Raw genomic sequence first — 15,456 nt, 5'->3', positions numbered from 1 at the left:
TTATCACAAAATTATTTATTTGAATGTTTATTTTTACTAAATATTTTCGTGAAGTGATTTCTTGTAATAAATTGAGAAAATTACAATCTACATCTTCATCTAATTCATTTATTTTTAAATTATTATCTGGTTCGTCTTCTTCTGAAGAAGAACTGGAAATAAGTTGAGATTCTAATATTTTTATTTTTTAGAATTCTGTTGAAATTGAAGTTTTAATTCATGAACTTCATTTTTTAAAGTTTTAATTTCATTGCGTAATTCTTTAGTAGATATGTCAATATTCTCTTTTTTCCCTTTATTTTTATTTAAAATAGTGGTTAAATCATAAGTATTAGGTTGAATTTTAGGAGTGATATCTGGTACTTCTTTTTCTTTATCAAAGCTTTGAATTAATTTTTTAAGAAGTTTTGCTTTAGTTTCTTGGTCTTCTATTGTATTTACTACTTGTAATAATGTACTTTGATCTTTACTAAGCATATTTATGGATTTGTCGGATGAACTGGAAAAACTTGTGGTAGTCCCTAATTCATCAATTTGATTTTCACTTTCATCAATTTCAGATTCCGAAGAATCAGAATCAATATATAATTCATAAATTTTATTTAAAACATCATCTTCTAATTTTAATTCATGTAATCTTTTATTAAATTTACAAAATTTAGATGTATGCCCTTTTTTTCCACAATTGTAACAAGTCAAATTTTTATAAGAAGTTTTAGTTGTAGATTTAGAAGGTCGTTTATCTTTGTGTTTATAAGAAGGTTTTGTTCTCTTTTTACTATAGAATTTATCTTGACTAGGTGTAGACCTATATTGTTTTTTGGAGTATTTATTTCTAATATTTTTTAGGTTTAGTTGTTTTAGAACATTGACCATCACATCGTTGGTTTGATATGAAATTATAATCAAATTGCTTACAAAACGATCCTAATTCTTTTTTAGTTTTTTGCATTTCATATTTTAATTTTCTTTGAAGTTTTAAGTCTTGACAAATTTGTAAACCTTCCTTTTGGATTATACTAATTAACTGTCCATATGTTAATTTATTATAAGGAATAGGTTGTCCAAATTGTTGCTTTATATGGTTTCTAACTTTTTCTCCTAAAAAATAAGGTAGTCCAGCCAAAAACTTTTCTTTCCAAAAGCTTTGATTGGAATCTTCTCTTAACATTAATCTAGTGAGAAAAGTAGTTTTATAATGTTGAAAATCACCTAAATTTCTACATTTAAGATTACTTAATAATTCGGCATTTTTATCTTTTATGTGAGATGGATCCTATAAAATGTAATGAAATAGTAAGAATTAAGGTTGCAACTGCATCCTGAATTACCTCACCATTTTCATCATAAATAGGTTCACCGTCATCATTTACTTGAACTGAATTTAAGATTTCTAAATGTTGTTGATCAGTGAGATGATAATCCCACCAACCTTTTAATTGGCCTGTAAAGCCAGCTATAATGATTTCTGCTATAGCTCTATCTGAAATAATAGATTGAGTTTTATAAGCATTTGCAGCCATTGTCATTTGTTGCAAAATACTTAATATATTATATTCACTTAAACCATCTATGTTCCATTCATAAATAGTTGAAGCATTATATTTAAATTGAGATATAGTATTAGGTTTATCAATTATACCTAGGTCTGGTGCCCGATTTACTAGTTCTCTATGATGATTTATAGGATTGATTTCAAATTGTTTAATATTTTCTGAGTCAGGTTCACTAACATCAGAGTTGGTGTTTTCTTCTATCATGTTTATATTTCTTGATCCTGATGAAGGAGGAGTTTCTGGGGTTACATGTTGGGTAGTGTTAGAACGAACTTGGATTTTACTTAATTGATCTTTTAGTGTATTTACAAATTCATTTTTACTAGATTGAGAAATTTGATAAGGTTTAAACATATGAGTTTGTACCTTTTCTTTACCTTTTACAGTCTCATTTACAATTGGTTTATCTTCTAATAAATTTTCTATACGTTTTAATTGTGTATTTAAACAAATTAAACTGGCATTACTAAAATTATTTTGTTCAATTAATTTATTATTTGTATCATTTTCCCTTATATTTTTAAATGGAGCACAGACAATTTCATGATCTTGATGTTTTAATTTACTAATTGTTTTAGGTGGAAATCACTTTTAATTGTTTGATCATTTACTATCCATTCTGGTCTTTTATCTCTTACAGTAATTGGATTTAAACTTTTATTAGAAGAATGTTCTTTAATAAATTTATACCAATCAAAGAATTTAATGTCAGTTTGAGTATTTAATTTATAATCTAAATATTCATATTTTAATTCTTCAAAAGTATATTGTTTTAATATCTGTTTCATTTTAAGTAAATTTTTAATTTTAGATACTTCTTTTATTAAACTTTTTTCTATATCGTCTTTATTAAGTACATTTAATTCCCTGTTGAGTTCACTAACATTTTCAGTTATGGCTGAAGCTGTTGGTGATACTGGAGGTGTATTTACTAAATTTGATTGTTGATTAACATAATTATCTACAGGATTATAAACTGCCTGTGGTATAGAATTACTGTAATCAACACCTTTCATTTTTAAATTTGGAATATCAGAAGTAGAAAATCTTGGTTTTACTAATGTTTGAATTATTGGTTTAGGCTCAGTCTCTTTATACTTAGCATAAATAACAGAAGGTATGGATGAAGTAGGTTTATCATTTTCATCTGTAGTTACAGAGGAAGATGACCCTGCATACCTCATACTTTGACTTCTATTAAATTTTAAAGTTACTTTACCATCTTCAAATTGTTCAATTTTTTGCAAATTGATGTTTGGTTTTACTTTATCAATAACTGGAGGAGGTACAACCCCTTCTAAAATCCATTCATCTGGAAGTGTTATATCCTTCCATTGGATGGTTTTAGGAATTACTGTGTTTGTTTTAGTCAAATCTGTTTGAAGAAATCTTGTTTCACCAATTTTAGGTTGTAGTTTATATTTAGTACCAAAGGCTGAATTCATTGCCTTATAATGAATTTTATAAATTAACGCTATAGGAATTGATCCTTGTTTCATTTTATAATTATGAGTTTTAATTTCCAAAACTATACTTTCTAAAATATTTAAATCATTTAATGAGACAGTCATATCTGGATAGACCTCAAAGGAGATCGGTCCTTCACTTAAGCTAGTCTCAACTGATCCTAATAAAGAATCTTGAAAATTTAAAAATCTAGCGTCTCTTACTACTGCAAGAATACTAGTATTTAATCCTTCTCTGGTTAAAGGTTTTATTCCTACTTGAATTAATCCTATATGAATATATTTATATTTTTTACTTTTATGATGTTGTAAAGTTTTAGAAGATAAAAGAGTTATTCTTTCAAAAGGTTTACTTAATTGAAAATCTCTTTCTGTTTTAATTACATAATCTGTTTTAAATAAATTAAATTTAGAAACTTTATAAATTTGTTCTTTATCAACTTTAGGAATTTCCCATTCATCAATTGCTTTACTAAAATCTTGCAAAATTAATTCATTTCTATTTATTACTCTTTTAATTTCTGAGTTATCTGAGTCTTCAGATTTATTACTACTAGCCGATCTACACAACAAAGGATCCATTTTATTATATACCAAAAGCTTTAATGACTACCTGGTTATACCCTCCTGGTTATAGGTCATTCTTTTCGCCCTGGGTATATTATAGGTATACTAGTCAAGCCCAATAAAATAGGCCCAAATGGTCTCAATAATATTTGGCATAAAAAGATAAAATTATATTATCATCATCACCTTCACATGGTGATAGTGCAATTCATGATGATATTCCATTATTACAGTCAAAAGATAAAAGAAAAATGAAAAGAAAAGAAAAGTGAAAAAAAAAAGAAAAAAAAAAAGTAAAAAGAAGGACAGTTCATTGTCCTCATCTTCTTGTAAAAGGCAGAAGGAACCTAATTCCTTCAACTCATTATTTTTGTAAAAACGACAACGCATCATCAAACTGATCATATGGCGGACCAAAGACTATTCATACACAGTAAAGGTCAACCACTATTCAGCACAGTAAAGACCAAGCTACTATTCCAACAGTAGAAGCCAGGTTACTATTATCAACAGTAAAAGTCAAAGACACAGTGGCAGACAACCCACTGTTCATCCACAGTAAAAGCAAGATGCCGTGACAAACATGTCACTGTTCATCAACAGTAAAAAGGCAAACAGTAAAGATTCGGTGGCAGACCAAACATTGTTCACCTACAGTAAAAAGCAAATAGTATAGATTCTTTAAAATTTCTATATAGAGAGCCTCTCCTCTTTGTGAAGGCATTGTCCAATTATAGGCAATCCTAAGCCCAAAAGCTAGTTAGTAAACCCCTCTCCTCTCTTTCCAACGTCCACTGTAAGGATTCAAGGTTAGAGATTCTTTACACTTTGTAAGTCTAATCTTTTAAATTTTGTATATGTCTTTCAATTTTGTAAATCAAATTTAATCTTTGTAATTAAATAAAGTTTTATATTATTTATAAATTGCTACTTCCTAAAGCCCTGTTAAAGGCTTTCTTCTCTTCTCCCTCCACACTCTGACTTAATTCTGGGGATCCCAGGTTAAGGTTGCAGGAACCCTAAACCTTTAAAAATGTTCTTGCGTAAAATTGTATGTTGTATAAGTATGCTCTGTGGTTGCACCTTAGTGTGATCTTCCACATCAGAAATTTTGTTGTATATGTTTGATTTAAACAGTAACTGTTTGTTTATACTAAAACGATAAACAGTAACTATTTCTTAAGATAAATTTAAACAGTACTTGTTCGTAGAAAGTATTTCATCATTTCATCATAGCATTTACTTCACTAAAAATTATTCCTTTTACAAGATTCAAATCTGTTAATCGGTCCTAAAAGCTTTTGTTTTTGTTGGTATCAGAGCCTGAACATTTAACACTGATAGTAAATCTATTATGATAGAGGAAGCCGACTGAAATACCGTGGAAAGGTTTGGGTATGCCTACTGAACCCGTTGTAAGTCCCGTTTTGAGTTGATTGTTGGGCAGTGAAGGGTATAACCAGGCGATGATCCCTAACTTGTTGGTATTAGAACATGGATCCTTTATTGTGTAGATCTGCTAATAGTATTAAATGGGATGTTTTTGAATCTTCAAAATTTCAAAGGATTATTAATGGAAATGAATTAATTTCTAAGGATATTTCTAAAGCTATTGATGAAAAAATGATTTCTACAGTAATTGTTTCTGATAAAAATGATTTTAAGATTTCTACAGTAAATGTTTCTACAGTCGAAGAACAATTCTATAAAAATTCTAAGTTTTATGAAATAGCAACTAGACATAAAAAACCCCGAACATTAAATTTACTTAGTAAAGAAGAAATTGAAAACGAATTACTTGAAGAAGTATCTAAAATTAAAAACTTAATTAAAATGAAGCAGATTCTAAAAACTTATACTTTTGAAGAATTAAAATCTGAATATTTAGACTATAAACTAAATAGGCAAAATGAAATAAAATTCTTTGATTGGTATAACTTAATTAAAGAAAATCAATCTGATAAAGGTGTAAATCCAGTAACATGTCTAGAATCACAATTAATTTGTAAAAATGATCACACACAAATCTCTACATCGCATAGAAAATATAAGAAAAAATCAATTAAAAAATCGTATAAAAATTTAACTTGCTATACTTGTGGTAAACAAGGACATACTGCTAAAGTTTGTAAATGCAATAAAGAATTGAAGAACAATTCATCTAAAAAATTAAAACCCTTAACTTGCTATCATTGTGGTAAAATAGGGCACACAACTAAATTTTGTAAACTTTTACTCAAACAAAATAAATTAGGTATGACGAATTTAATAAAAGAAGAACCAATAATAAATGAAAAACCCATTGTAAATGAAAGTGTAAAAGGTAAAGAAAAAATTCAATCTCATGTTTTTAAACCATATCACATTTCACAGTCTCATAAACAAGAATTTGTCCACATATTAAAAGATCAATTAAGTAAACTTGAAGTGCATTCAGCATCACGAAATATAAATAATTTAGAAGAAACTTCTAATTCTGAACTTAGTGAACCAGAATCAGAAGATGTAAAACAATTTGAATTAAATCCAATAAATCATCATAGGGAAATAGTAAATAGAGCTCCAGATTTAGGTATAATTGATAAACCTAATACCATAAATCAATTTAAATATAATGCTTCAACTATTTATGAATGGAACATAGATGGTTTAAGTGAATATAACATATTAAGTATTTTGCAACAAATGACAATGGCTGCAAATGCTTATAAAACACAGTCAATCATTTCTGATAAAGCTATAGCAGAAATCTTAATTGCTGGATTTACCGGTCAACTTAAAGGATGGGGGATTATCATCTCACTGAAAAACAACATGAAGACATTCTAAATTCAATTAAAATTGATGAAGATGAGCAACCTATATATGATGAAAATGGTGATGTAATACAAGATGCAGTGTCATCTTTAATTCTTACTATTTCATTACATTTTATAGGAGATCCATCTCACATAAAAGATAAAAATGCGGAATTACTAAGTAATCTTAAATGTAGAACATTAGGTGATTTTCAAGAATATAAAACCATCTTTCTCACCCGATTAATGTTAAGGGAAGATTCAAGTCAAGATTTTTGGAAAGAAAAATTCTTGGCGGGATTACCTTATTTTTTGGGAGAAAAAGTTAGGAATTTTATTAAACAGCAACATGGTAATCCTTACCTTATAGGAAATTAACATATGGTCAATTAATTAGTATAATTTATAAAGAAGGTCTACAAATCTGTCATGATTTGAAACTTCAAAGAAATTTAAAATATGAAATGCGTAAAACTGAAAGAGAATTAGGATCTTATTGTAAACAATTTGATTATGGCATAACATCTCCTCCAAGATGTGATGGCCAGTGTTCTAGATCACATAAATCTAATAAAAATTCTAAACGACATTATAAAGATAAATCTTATCAAAATGACAAATTTGATTCTAATAAAAGAAAATATCATAAAACTTCTTATAACGATTTGACATGTTATACATGTGGTAAGAAGGGACATACGTTTAACTTTTGTAAATTCAATCAAAAATTAAATGCATTAAATTTGGAAAAAGAAGTTTTGAATAAAATCTATAAACTGTATATTGATTCAGATAATTCAGAATCTGAATTTAGAAAAAGTAAAAATCAAATTGATGAATTAGATTCAACAACCAGTTCATCCGAATAAAATATTTTTGTATTATACAGTATCTTTGTATTTCTAGTAAAATTCCGTAGTATATACTTGTTTGATAAACAGTACTTATTTTTAAAGTACGATCTAAACAGTAACTGTTTTTGAAAAATATTATATATAGGCTGGAAACCCAGAAGTGCGGGCTAATGGTCCAAAGGACTATTTAATTAGTCGTCTTCTTGGTATAACAACGCCACGTATCATACTTAAAATCATTTTCATAATTTAAATTCATATTTTTGACTTTACTATATATATCTCGTCTATAACTACTTTCCTATATTTTGCTCTGCCTATTTTAAATCTTCCTTGCAGCCTTACAAGGACAATGGAAAGAGAAAACGCTACTGGGAGAAACCACTCACCCATTCAAGCTCTTTCAGAGCAAATTGAGGTTATTATTACATCCCTTACCACTAAAATATCCCTCTCTAGCGATATGAAACACTGGATTGATACTTATCCTCAATCCACTAAAATCCTTCTAAAGATTTTATATGATATAGTATCTTCTTCAGCGGAAGATACGCAGGTATGACTTCTAAACTTAAACGCGATCGTATCCGCTTATGATACGGCTACTCTGTCTCAAACGGTAGACAGTAAAGAGCTATCAAATCCGTTAATGGCTGTGGATTTGCCAAAAATCCATTTCAATTTCACTAAGTAAAATACTGTAATGGTTTTCAACCCATTTGTATCCTTATGGTTAAAGGATGATCCCCCAGTATCATTCCTTGGCCCATTGTACATGTCATTCTTTTCGCCCTGGGTATATTAGGTATACTAGTCAAGCCCAATAAAATAGGCCCAAATGGTCTCAATAATATTTGGCATAAAAAGATAAAATTATATTATCATCATCACCTTCACATGGTGATAGTGCAATTCATGATGATATTCCATTATTACAGTCAAAAGATAAAAGAAAAATGAAAAGAAAAGAAAAGTGAAAAAAAAAAAAAAAAAAGTAAAAGAAGGACAGTTCATTGTCCTCATCTTCTTGTAAAAGGCAGAAGGAACCTAATTCCTTCAACTCATTATTTTTGTAAAAACGACAACGCATCATCAAACTGATCATATGGCGGACCAAAGACTATTCATACACAGTAAAGGTCAACCACTATTCAGCACAGTAAAGACCAAGCTACTATTCCAACAGTAGAAGCCAGGTTACTATTATCAACAGTAAAAGTCAAAGACACAGTGGCAGACAACCCACTGTTCATCCACAGTAAAAGCAAGATGCCGTGACAAACATGTCACTGTTCATCAACAGTAAAAAGGCAAACAGTAAAGATTCGGTGGCAGACCAAACATTGTTCACCTACAGTAAAAAGCAAATAGTATAGATTCTTTAAAATTTCTATATAAGAGAGCCTCTCCTCTTTGTGAAGGCATTGTCCAATTATAGGCAATCCTAAGCCCAAAAGCTTAGTTAGTAAACCCCTCTCCTCTCTTTCCAACGTCCACTGTAAGGATTCAAGGTTAGAGATTCTTTACACTTTGTAAGTCTAATCTTTTAAATTTTGTATATGTCTTTCAATTTTGTAAATCAAATTTAATCTTTGTAATTAAATAAAGTTTTATATTTTATAAATTGCTACTTCCTAAAGCCCTGTTAAAGGCTTTCTTCTCTTCTCCCTCCACACTCTGACTTAATTCTGGGGATCCCAGGTTAAGGTTGCAGGAACCCTAAACCTTTAAAAATGTTCTTGCGTAAAATTGTATGTTGTATAAGTATGCTCTGTGGTTGCACCTTAGTGTGATCTTCCACATCAGAAATTTTGTTGTATATGTTTGATTTAAACAGTAACTGTTTGTTTATACTAAAACGATAAACAGTAACTATTTCTTAAGATAAATTTAAACAGTACTTGTTCGTAGAAAGTATTTCATCATTTCATCATAGCATTTACTTCACTAAAAATATTCCTTTTACAAGATTCAAATCTGTTAATCGGTCCTAAAAGCTTTTTTTTTGTTGGTATCAGAGCCTGAACATTTAACACTGATAGTAAATCTATTATGATAGAGGAAGCCGACTGAAATACCGTGGAAAGGTTTGGGTATGCCTACTGAACCCGTTGTAAGTCCCGTTTTGAGTTGATTGTTGGGCAGTGAAGGGTATAACCAGGCGATGATCCCTAACTTGTTGGTATTAGAACATGGATCCTTTATTGTGTAGATCTGCTAATAGTATTAAATGGGATGTTTTTGAATCTTCAAAATTTCAAAGGATTATTAATGGAAATGAATTAATTTCTAAGGATATTTCTAAAGCTATTGATGAAAAAATGATTTCTACAGTAATTGTTTCTGATAAAAATGATTTTAAGATTTCTACAGTAAATGTTTCTACAGTCGAAGAACAATTCTATAAAAATTCTAAGTTTTATGAAATAGCAACTAGACATAAAAAACCCCGAACATTAAATTTACTTAGTAAAGAAGAAATTGAAAACGAATTACTTGAAGAAGTATCTAAAATTAAAAACTTAATTAAAATGAAGCAGATTCTAAAAACTTATACTTTTGAAGAATTAAAATCTGAATATTAGACTATAAACTAAATAGGCAAAATGAAATAAAATTCTTTGATTGGTATAACTTAATTAAAGATAAATCTTATCAAAATGACAAATTTGATTCTAATAAAAGAAAATATCATAAAACTTCTTATAACGATTTGACATGTTATACATGTGGTAAGAAGGGACATACGTTTAACTTTTGTAAATTCAATCAAAAATTAAATGCATTAAATTTGGAAAAAGAAGTTTTGAATAAAATCTATAAACTGTATATTGATTCAGATAATTCAGAATCTGAATTTAGAAAAAGTAAAAATCAAATTGATGAATTAGATTCAACAACCAGTTCATCCGAATAAAATATTTTTGTATTATACAGTATCTTTGTATTTCTAGTAAAATTCCGTAGTATATACTTGTTTGATAAACAGTACTTATTTTTAAAGTACGATCTAAACAGTAACTGTTTTTGTAAACAGTATTGATATATAGGCTGGAAACCCAGAAGTGCGGGCTACTGGTCCAAAGGACTATTTAATTAGTCGTCCTCTTGGTATAACAACGCCACGTATCATACTTAAAATCATTTTCATAATTTAAATTCATATTTTTAATTTACTATATATCTCTATCTATAACTACTTTCCTATATTTTGCTCTTGCCTACTTTAAATCTTCCTTGCAGCCTTACAAGAACAATGGAGAGAAGGAAAGCTACTGGGAGTAAACACTCACCCATTAAAGCTCTTTCAGAGCAAATTGAGGTTATTACTAAATCCCTTACCACTAAAATATCCCTCTCTAGCGATATTAAACAATGGATTGATACTTATCCTCAATCCACTAAAATCCTTCTAAAGATATTATATGATATAGTATCTTCTTCAGCGGAAGATACGCAGGTATGACTTCTAAACTTAAACGCGATCGTATCCGCTTATGATACGGCTACTCTGTCTCAAACGGTAGACAGTAAAGAGCTATCAAATCCGTTAATGGCTGTGGATTTTCCAAAAATCCAATTCAATTTAACTAGTAAAATACTGTAATGGTTTTCAACCCATTTGTATCCTTATGGTTAAAGGATGATCCACCAGTATCATTCCTTGGCCCATTGTAAAGGTCATTATAAAACCCATCCTCGAAGAATAGGGCTGGCCATTCTTTTCGCCCTGGGTATATTATAGGTATATTAGTCAAGCCCAATAAAATAGGCCCAAATGGTCTCAATAATATTTGGCATAAAAAGATAAAATTATATTATCATCATCACCTTCACATGGTGATAGTGCAATTCATGATGATATTCCATTATTACAGTCAAAAGATAAAAGAAAAATGAAAAGAAAAGAAAAGTGATAATAAAAAGAAAAGTAAAAAGAAGGACAGCTCATTGTCCTCATCTTCTTGTAAAAGGCAGAAGGAACCTAATTCCTTCAACTCATTATTTTTGTAAAAACGACAACGCATCATCAAACTGATCATATGGCAGACCAAGAGATTTATACACAGTAAAGGTCAACCACTATTCAGCATAGGAAAGGCCAAGCTACTATTCCAACAGTAGAAGCCAGGTTACTATTATCAACAGTAAAAGTAAAGATTCTGTGGCAGACAACCCACTGTTCATCCACAGTAAAAGTCAAGATTCGGTGGCAGACAAGTCACTATTCGTCCACAGTAAAAAGTAAAGATTCTGTGGCAGACAAGTCACTGTTCATCAACAGTAAAAAGCACACAGTAAGATTCCTAAATTTTATATATAAAGAGAGCCTCTCCTCTTTGTGAAGGCATTGTCCAATTATAGGCAATCCTAAGCCTAAAAGCTTAGTTAGTAAATCTCTCTCCTCTCTTTCCAACGTCCACTGTAAGGATTCAAGGTTAGAGATTCTTTAAACTTTGTAAGTCTAATCTTTTAAATTTTGTATATGTTTTTCAATTTTGTAAATCAAATTTAATTTTTGTATTAAATAAAGTTTTATATTTCAATATAAATGGCTACTTCTTAAAGCCCTGTTAAAGGCTTTCTTCTCTTCTCCCTCCACATTCTGACTTAATTCTGGGGATCCCAGGTTAAGGTTGCAGGAACCCTAAACCTTTAAAATTGTTCTTGCGTAAAATTGTATGTTGTATAAGTATGCTCTGTGGTTGCACCTTAGTGTGATCTTCCACATCAGAAAATTGTAAATTTGTATGTTGATTCTGAAGTAAATTCATTATTGTTTAAAACTGATCATCTTTTATATTCATTTATCCTCGTTTCAAAAGATTCAGATCTTGCAACGGTCCTAGAAGCTTTTGTGGCAGTGAAGGGTATAACCAGGCGATGATCCCTAACTTGTTGGTATTAGAACATGGATCCTTTATTGTGTAGATCTGCTAATAGTATTAAATGGGATGTTTTTGAATCTTCAAAATTTCAAAGGATTATTAATGGAAATGAATTAATTTCTAAGGATATTTCTAAAGCTATTGATGAAAAAATGATTTCTACAGAAATTGTTTCTGATAAAAATGATTTTAAGATTTCTACAGTAAATGTTTCTACAGTCGAAGAACAATTCTATAAAAATTCTAAGTTTTATGAAATAGCAACTAGACATAAAAAACCCCGAACATTAAATTTACTTAGTAAAGAAGAAATTGAAAACGAATTACTTGAAGAAGTATCTAAAATTAAAAACTTAATTAAAATGAAGCAGATTCTAAAAACTTATACTTTTGAAGAATTAAAATCTGAATATTTAGACTATAAACTAAATAGGCAAAATGAAATAAAATTCTTTGATTGGTATAACTTAATTAAAGAAAATCAATCTGATAAAGGTGTAAATCCAGTAACATGTCTAGAATCACAATTAATTTGTAAAAATGATCACACACAAATCTCTACATCGCATAGAAAATATAAGAAAAAATCAATTAAAAAATCGTATAAAAATTTAACTTGCTATACTTGTGGTAAACAAGGACATACTGCTAAAGTTTGTAAATGCAATAAAGAATTGAAGAACAATTCATCTAAAAATTAAAACCCTTAACTTGCTATCATTGTGGTAAAATAGGGCACACAACTAAATTTTGTAAACTTTTACTCAAACAAAATAAATTAGGTATGACGAATTTAATAAAAGAAGAACCAATAATAAATGAAAAACCCATTGTAAATGAAAGTGTAAAAGGTAAAGAAAAAATTCAATCTCATGTTTTTAAACCATATCACATTTCACAGTCTCATAAACAAGAATTTGTCCACATATTAAAAGATCAATTAAGTAAACTTGAAGTGCATTCAGCATCACGAAATATAAATAATTTAGAAGAAACTTCTAATTCTGAACTTAGTGAACCAGAATCAGAAGATGTAAAACAATTTGAATTAAATCCAATAAATCATCATAGGGAAATAGTAAATAGAGCTCCAGATTTAGGTATAATTGATAAACCTAATACCATAAATCAATTTAAATATAATGCTTCAACTATTTATGAATGGAACATAGATGGTATGGTTAAAGGATGATCTACCAGTATCATTCCTTGGCCCATTGTAAAGGTCATTATAAAACCCATCCTCGAAGAATAGGGCTGGCCATTCTTTTCGCCCTGGGTATATTATAGGTATATTAGTCAAGCCCAATAAAATAGGCCCAAATGGTCTCAATAATATTTTGCATAAAAAGATAAAATTATATTATCATCATCACCTTCACCTTCACATGGCGATATTCCATTATTACAAAAGAAAAATGAAAAGAAAAGAACCGTGAAAATAAAAAGAAAAGTAAAAAGAAGGACAGTTCATTGTCCTCATCTTCTTGTAAAAGGCAGAAGGAACCTAATTCCTTCAACTCATTATTTTTGTAAAAACGACAACGCATCATCAAACTGATCATATGGCAGACCAAAGACTATTCATACATAGTAAAGGTCAACCACTATTCAGCACAGTAAAGGCCAAGCTACTATTCCAACAGTAGAAGCCAGGTTACTATATAAGATTCCGTGACAAACATGTCACTGTTTATCAACAGTAAAAAGGCAAACAGTAAAGATTCGGTGGCAGACCAAACATTGTTCACCTACAGTAAAAAGCAAATAGTATAGATTCTTTAAAATTTCTATATAAGAGAGCCTCTCCTCTTTGTGAAGGCATTGTCCAATTATAGGCAATCCTAAGCCCAAAAGCTTAGTTAGTAAACCCCTCTCCTCTCTTTCCAACGTCCACTGTAAGGATTCAAGGTTAGAGATTCTTTAAACTTTGTAAGTCTAATCTTTTAAATTTTGTATATGTCTTTCAATTTTGTAAATCAAATTTAATTTTTGTAATTAAATAAAGTTTTATATTTTCAATATAAATTGCTACTTCTTAAAGCCCTGTTAAAGGCTTTCTTCTCTTCTCCCTCCACATTCTGACTTAATTCTGGGGATCCCAGGTTAAGGTTGCAGGAACCCTAAACCTTTAAAATTGTTCTTGCGTAAAATTGTATGTTGTATAAGTATGCTCTGTGGTTGCACCTTAGTGTGATCTTCCACATCAGAAAATTGTAAATTTGTATGTTGATTCTGAAGTAAAATTCATTATTGTTTAAAACTGATCATCATCTTTTATATTCATTTATCCTCGTTTCAAAAGATTCAGATCTTGCAACGGTCCTAGAAGCTTTTGTTGGTATCAGAGCCTGAACATTTAACACTGTTAGTAAATCTATTATGATAGAGGAAGCCGACTGAAATACCGTGGAAAAGTTTGGGTATGCCTACTGAACCCGTTGTAAGTCCCTTTTTGAGTTGATTGTTGGGCAGTGAAGGGTATAACCAGGCGATGATCCCTAACTTGTTGGTATTAGAACATGGATCCTTTATTGTGTAGATCTGCTAAGAGTATTAAATGGGATGTTTTTGAATCTTCAAAATTTCAAAGGATTTTAATGGAAATGAATTAATTTCTAAGGATATTTCTAAAGCTATTGATGAAAAAATGATTTCTACAGTACTTGTTTCTGATAAAAATGATTTTAAGATTTCTACAGTAAATGTTTCTACAGTCGAAGAACAATTCTATAAAAATTCTAAGTTTTATTATGAAATAGAAACTAGACATAAAATACCCCGAACATTAAATTTACTTAGTAAAGAAGAAATTGAAAACGAATTACTTGAAGAAGTATCTAAAATTAAAAACTTAATTAATGAAGCAGATTCTAAAAACTTATACTTTTGAAGAATTAAAATCTGAATATTTAGACTATAAACTAAATAGGCAAAATGAAATAAAATTCTTTGATTGGTATAACTTAATTAAAGAAAATCAATCTGATAAAGGTGTAAATCCAGTAACATGTCTAGAATCACAATTAATTTGTAAAAATGATCACACACAAACCTCTACATCGCATAGAAAATATAAGAAAAAATCAATTAAAAAATCGTATAAAAATTTAACTTGCTATACTTGTGGTAAACAAGGACATACTGCTAAAGTTTGTAAATGCAATAAAGAATTGAAGAACAATTCATCTAAAAAATTAAAACCCTTAACTTGCTATTATTGTGGTAAAATAGGGCACACAACTAAATTTTGTAAACTTTTACTCAAACAAAATAAATTAGGTATGACGAATTTAATAAAAGAAGAACCAATAATAAATGAAAAA

Source organism: Jatropha curcas, chromosome 9 (genome assembly GCF_041381405.1).
Source record: "Jatropha curcas cultivar XTBG-Jc1 chromosome 9, XTBG_Jcur_1.0, whole genome shotgun sequence".
NCBI lineage: Eukaryota > Viridiplantae > Streptophyta > Magnoliopsida > Malpighiales > Euphorbiaceae > Jatropha > Jatropha curcas.
The sequence above is the reverse complement of the archived record's forward strand: the minus strand, read 5'-3'. Positions refer to the sequence as shown.